Below are 6,305 nucleotides of genomic sequence, written 5' to 3'. Positions count from 1 at the left end.
GTTCTGATTCAAATTTCTACTGTCCACGTCACACAACCGACCCACTGGGTCTTAGTGGAACTTAAGCGAAATAAGCCAATTTCCCCACCTCCGCCATCTTCACTCTCCTAACTTTCTTCACATTATTATTTTTTAATATCAATTACAGTAGATCAATGCCTTATTATCATGACTCATCAAATCCTCATTAGACCTTGCCTATTTCTTCTGTTCAGTAATTTCTGCAGCTCTAGTGTTTTTCTCTTTCTTTTTTTTCCTTCTCCCTTCACATTTGGCTAGTTATACATATCCTGTTCCAAGTGGCTGTTACAATACCCATATTGTCTATTCTTTCCAGCTTGGCCCTTCCTTCCACTTCACAGTGTTCATTGTCTGTACATTCTGTTTCTGCTCTCCTCATCCTCTTGCCAAGCATGGTCCTATTTTCATAGTAGCATGTCTTATTCATTATTTGTCCTTTTATGATGGAATTTATTCACTCAGCATAATGTCCTCTAGACTTGCCAGTGTTGAGTAGTGGAGAGGGCCAAAAAGGCGGCCATGTTCTTCCTGGGTGGTTCCTCCCAGGGTTTCTGTGACTTCTTGCTGCCAGAGAGAGCATGGTGGGTTGTGCATGCATAGGTATTATGGCAAGTTTTTGGAATCAAGTGTTTTTTCAGGCTTGTGTTTGATATTCAGGACTGCTCTGCCCCCAGGAGCGAAGCAAACTAGGCTTGTCCTAGGGTTTAAGTCAGGAGGGGGCTTTAAGCACCACCGTGCCCGGGGACCTGCGGCCCTCAGGCCAGGTTCAAATTGTTTTCCTGTCAAACATTCTTCTAGGTGGTATAGCACTGGTCTGTGCACTGCTGTAACTTGTTGCTGTGATACTGAACACTGTGACACTGATGTGCCAAACTTGGTAATGGTTACCTATGGTGGATAGTGTTTGCTGGAGCTTCCCGACTAAAACGTGCCTGGAAGCAGGAGTGACATCCACTTCCAAAATGGCTTGCCTCTGGAAACTCTATTTATAACAGTGCTCAGGCCTTTTGTTCAGTAGGGTCTCTATGAGTTGTATACAACTTAATGGCACCTAACAACAACAACAACAACAACATAACAACATAGTGTTTCATTACATGAATACACCGTAATACTCTATTCATTTGTTGATGTACATTTGGATTGTTTCCAACTTCTAACTACTGTTAATAATGCTAGTTAATATAATGTTAATAATACTAGTGGACATGCATTTGTGTCTCAGTTTTTATTTCCTTGGCATATCATGTTAATAGCAGAAATTAGTGTTGTTGGGTGCTGTCAAGTTGAGACAACTCATAGTGATTCAATGAACAACAGACTGAATACTGTCCTGTGCCATCCTCATTGCTGCAGTGATCATGTCAATTTATCTTGATGGGATTCTTCCTCTCTTTTGCCAGCCATCCACCCTTCCAACCATGACATCTTTTTCCAAAGAACAGTCTCTCCTAGCAAGGTATCCAAAGTATGAAATATGAAGCTTTGTCATCCTTGACTCCAAGGAGCACTCTGGCTGCACCTTTTTCAAGATACATCTGTTAGTTCTTTTGGCAGTCTATGGGATATTCAGTACAATTCTCCAACTACAACTCAAAGGCATCAGTTATTCTTCTTTCATCTTTATTAATTGTCCAACTTTTAGATGCATAGCAAATAATTTTAAAGACCATGGCCTGAATCAGGTGCCCCTTAGTCTTCAAACGAACCTTATTGCTCTTCAGCATTTTGAAGAGGTCTCTGACAGCAGATTTGCCCAAAGCAATATATCTCATTATCTCCTGACTCCCGTTTGCATTGATTGTTGACCTAAGCAAGACAAAATCATTAACTGTTTCAATCTTTTCTCCATCTATCATGATATTGCCCACTGGCCCAATAATGGTAAAGATCTTCTTGATGTTAAGATGCAATCCATATTGAAAGCTGTAGTCTTTGATTTCCTGCAACAAGTGCTTCAGGTCACCCTCACTTTCAGCAAGCAAGGTTGTGTCATCAGCATAGAGGAGGTTGTTGATAAATCTTCCTCCAATACTGATGCTACATTCTCCTTCATAGAACTGACTTCATGAATTATTTGCTAAGCATACAGATTAAATGGGTATGAAGAAAGGATACACTGCTGATGCTCACCCTTCCTGATTTTAAACAATAGTGGTCCCTTGCACTGTTTGGACAACCTTTTAAAGTATAGAAATTGTATCAGCACAATTAAGTATTATGGAATTCACATTCTTCTCAATGTTAACCACAGTTTGTGGTGATTTACACAGTCAAATGTCTTTGGATAGTCAATAAAAACACAGAAATCTTCTGATACTCTCTGCTTTTAGCTAGTATCCATCTGACATCAGGTATGATATCTCTAGTGCCATGGCCTCTTCAAAATACAGCTCAAACTTCTGGCAATTCTATGTCTATGTACTATTCCAGTTATTTTTAGATATCTTCAGCAATAGTTTGCTTGCATGTGTATTAATGATATTGTTCGATAATTTCTACATTCTGTTAGATCAGCTTTCTTGGGAATTGGGAACATACATGGATCTCTTTCAGGCAGTTGACCAGTCAGCTGTCCTCCAAATGTCCTGGAATCAACTGGTGAACACATCCAGGGTTGCATCTGTTAGTTGAAAATTGCCAATAAATATCCCATCTATTCCTGGGGCCTTATTTTTTGCCAATGTCTTCAGTGCAGCTTGAACTTCTTCCCTTTGTTACCATTGGCTCTTGTTCCTATGGTGCTTCCTGAAATTTTTTGGTGTCGATCAGTTCTTTTTGGTATTCCTTCCATCTTCTTTTAATGCTTTCTAGATCATTCTAGATTTTGCCCATGGCATCTTTCAGTTTTACAACTTGAGGCTTGAAATTGTTTTACATTTATTTCCACTTGAAAAATGCTAAATGAGCTCTCTTTTTATTCTCTGACTCCAGCTCCTTGCTTTTTGTTACAATACTTTGTCTGATTGAGCTGCCCCTTGAAATCTTCTGTTCAACTCTTTCACTTTAGCATCACGTTCCTTTGTTTTGGCTTCTCAGTGCTCTAATACAATTTTCATAGTTTCTTCTGATATTCATTTTGACTTTTTCTTTTTCCTGTGTCATTGTAGTGACCTTTTGCTCTCTTCATGGATGATATTCTTGAGTTCATTCCACAGCATCTCTAGTCTTCGATCGTTGGTGATGAATCCCTCAAATCTGTTTTTATGATTATTTTTTTAAGTTCAGGTGGAATAGATTCAAGATTGTATTTTGCTTCTTGTGTATTTGTTTTAATCTTCTTCAGCTTTAATTTGAACTTGCACATGAGTAACTGATGATATGTTGCACAGGCTGTACCAGGCCTACTTCTGACTCCTTTATTTAAAAAATTTATTTGATTATTTTTGGTGTGTACCATGAAATCAGATCTGACTGATACAGGAGGAGGTCATTCCTCCTTCTCCAGCAGAGCATCTGGTGGATTTGAACCACTCACCTCTGAGGTTGCAGTGCAGCTTCTTGCCAGTAGGTCACCAGAGTTTGCCGTACTTCTGACTCTTGATACTGAGTTTCCCCAACTATTTTTTTCCACTGATGTAGACTTTCTGCTTCCTGTGCAGATCTTCAGATAAGGCCCATGTGTAAAGTTGCTGTTTGTAGATTTTTTTGTTGTTTGTGGGGGTTTTTTAGTATTTTCTATGAATAAATCATTGACTGTACAAAATACATTCATTCACTCTCCCGCCTCAGTTCTATCCTCAAGTCTGTATTTTCTGACTACTTTCTAATTTCCCCCAACATTTCTGTTCTAGTCTCCAATAATTAATAATTCATCTGATTGCATGTTTGAAAATTTCTGATTGTTAATTGGTAGAAATCCTCAATTTCCTCCTCTTTGGCTTTAGTTGTTTGTGTATGTATTTTAATAACACTGTGTTAACACATTTCCCTTGTATGTGTGGATATAATCCTATCACTCACATTGTACTTGAAATTGTTCTTTTCATTATGAATGGCACACTGTTCTTGCTCAGTTTTTAATTCCAGGCATAGTAGATCATATGATCATCTTTATTCAAAATGGCTCATATCAGTCCATTTCACTAATATTTAGGAACAGGAGTGACAATCACTTCCTAAACAACATGCCTCTGGAAATTCTATGAACTTTGAGAAATGACAATAGTTATAGAAAGGCTTCAGGTCTTTTGTTCATAGGGTCACTATGAGTCATACTTGACTCGATGGCAATCAACATCAACAATAACAATGCCAGTCTTCATGCTCTCCATTTATCTTTTAACAACTTGCAGTTTTCCTATATTCGTAGTTCCAACAGCACAGCAACAGTGAGTGAACATTTAAAAATGGAAAGAAAGTGAACTAGGGGAGGGGAAAGAGGGAAGTCGGGGAATGTGTAACTATGTTGTTGTTATGTCTTGTTGAGTGGTTTGGGACTCATAGCGACCCTTCATACAACAGCCCTGAAACCTGTGTTTCAGGAGTGCCAACTTTACTGTCTCTGACACACTTACCCTCATTACCCCAGTCACTGTATCAATCCATCTCATCAGTGATCTTCTTCTCTTTCTCCATCCCTCCACCCTTCCAAGCATGATGTCCCTCTCCAAGGACTGGTCCCTTCTTGAAACATGCCCAAAGTATGTCAGATCAAGCCTCAGAATGCTTGCCTCACAGGAGCAGCCTGGTTTAACCCTCTCTAAGGTAAACCTGTCTGTTCTCCTGGCAGTCCATGGTATATTCAACACCAGCACCACAGCTCCAAGGCATCAATTCTCTTTCTATCATTTCTAGTAATTTTCCAGCTCTCTGAAACATAGCAAACAGTTGTGAAGACTATGGCCTGGATCAGGTGCACCTTAGTCTCCAGAATGATGTCATTTCTCTTCAGTTCTCTGGAGAGGTCCCTGACAGCTGACTTTCCCAAAGCAATCCATCTCTTGGTTTCCTGGCTGTTGGTACCAAGAGTGTTGATTGTGGAGCCAAGCAAACTAAAGCTGTTAATAATCTCAATCTCTTCACCATCTGTCCTAATGCTGCCAATTGGCCTAGTGGTGAGAATCTTTGTTTTCTTGATGTTGAGCTTCAATCCATATTGTAGGCTGCAATCCTTGATCTTCAGCAGCAAGAATGAGTAAAAGCACATCCCCAAAGTGCATGGAACTTTCTCCAGGATAGATCACATTCTAGGTCACAAGGCAAGAATCAATAAATTAAAAAACATAGAAATAATACAAAGCATACATTTGGAAGCTGAACAACACCTTCCTTGAACATGACTGGGTACTAGAAGAAATAAAAAAAAATAAATTAAAAAGTTTCTTGAAACAAATGACAACAAAAACACCACTTGCAAAAACCTCTGGGAAACAGCCAAAGCAGTAATCAGAGGTCAATTTATAGCAATAAGCAAACACATCAAAAGGCAGGAAAAACTGACTATTGACTGTCTAACACAACATCTCAGCAAATTGAAAAAGAACAGTAAGAAAACCTGAACCCTCAAAAAACCTAAAATTATAAAAATCAGAGCAGAAATAAATGAAATAGAAAACAGAGAAATAATTGAAACTATCAACAAAATTAAGATATGGTTCTTTTGAAAAGGTCAATAAAATCAACAAACCACTAGCAAAACTCACAAAAGGAAAGAAGGAGAAGACACAAGTAATCTGAATAAGAGATGAACCAGGCAACATCAATCACAACATTGTTGTTATGTGTCATCAAGTTGCTTGCGACTCATAGGGACCCTATGTACAACAGCCCTAAACTCTGCTCTGGTTTGTGCCAATTGCACTGTCTCCAATACCCCCAACCCCATTACCATAGTCACTGAATCAATCCACCTCATAGAGGGCCTTCCCCTCCTGCGCTGTCCCTCAACCCTCCCAAGCACGATGTCCCTCTCCAAGGACCAATCTTTCCTTACAACATATCCAAAGTATGTTAGACAGAGCCTCAGAATCCTTGCCTCCAAGGAGGTGCCCAGTTTAACCCTTTCCAGGATGAATCTGTTTGTTTTCCTAGCAGTCCATGGTATTTTCAATACTCTTCTCCAGCACCACAGCTCAAAGGCATCAATTATCCTTCTATCCTCCTTAGTCATTGCCCAACTACTAAAATACAAAAGCTAACATTAAAGTATTATGAAAAACTATATTCAAACAAATATGAAAACCTAGAGGCAATGCACAAATATTTAGTAATGTACAACCTACCTAAACTGACACAAACTGAAATTGGACATCTGAATATACCCATTACTAAACAAGAAGTTT

The sequence above is a fragment of the Elephantulus edwardii genome, unplaced genomic scaffold (assembly GCF_000299155.1).
Source record: "Elephantulus edwardii isolate Elephantulus edwardi_28Jun2011 unplaced genomic scaffold, EleEdw1.0 scaffold00403, whole genome shotgun sequence".
Classification (NCBI taxonomy): domain Eukaryota; kingdom Metazoa; phylum Chordata; class Mammalia; order Macroscelidea; family Macroscelididae; genus Elephantulus; species Elephantulus edwardii.
Note: the sequence above shows the minus strand (reverse complement) of the source record.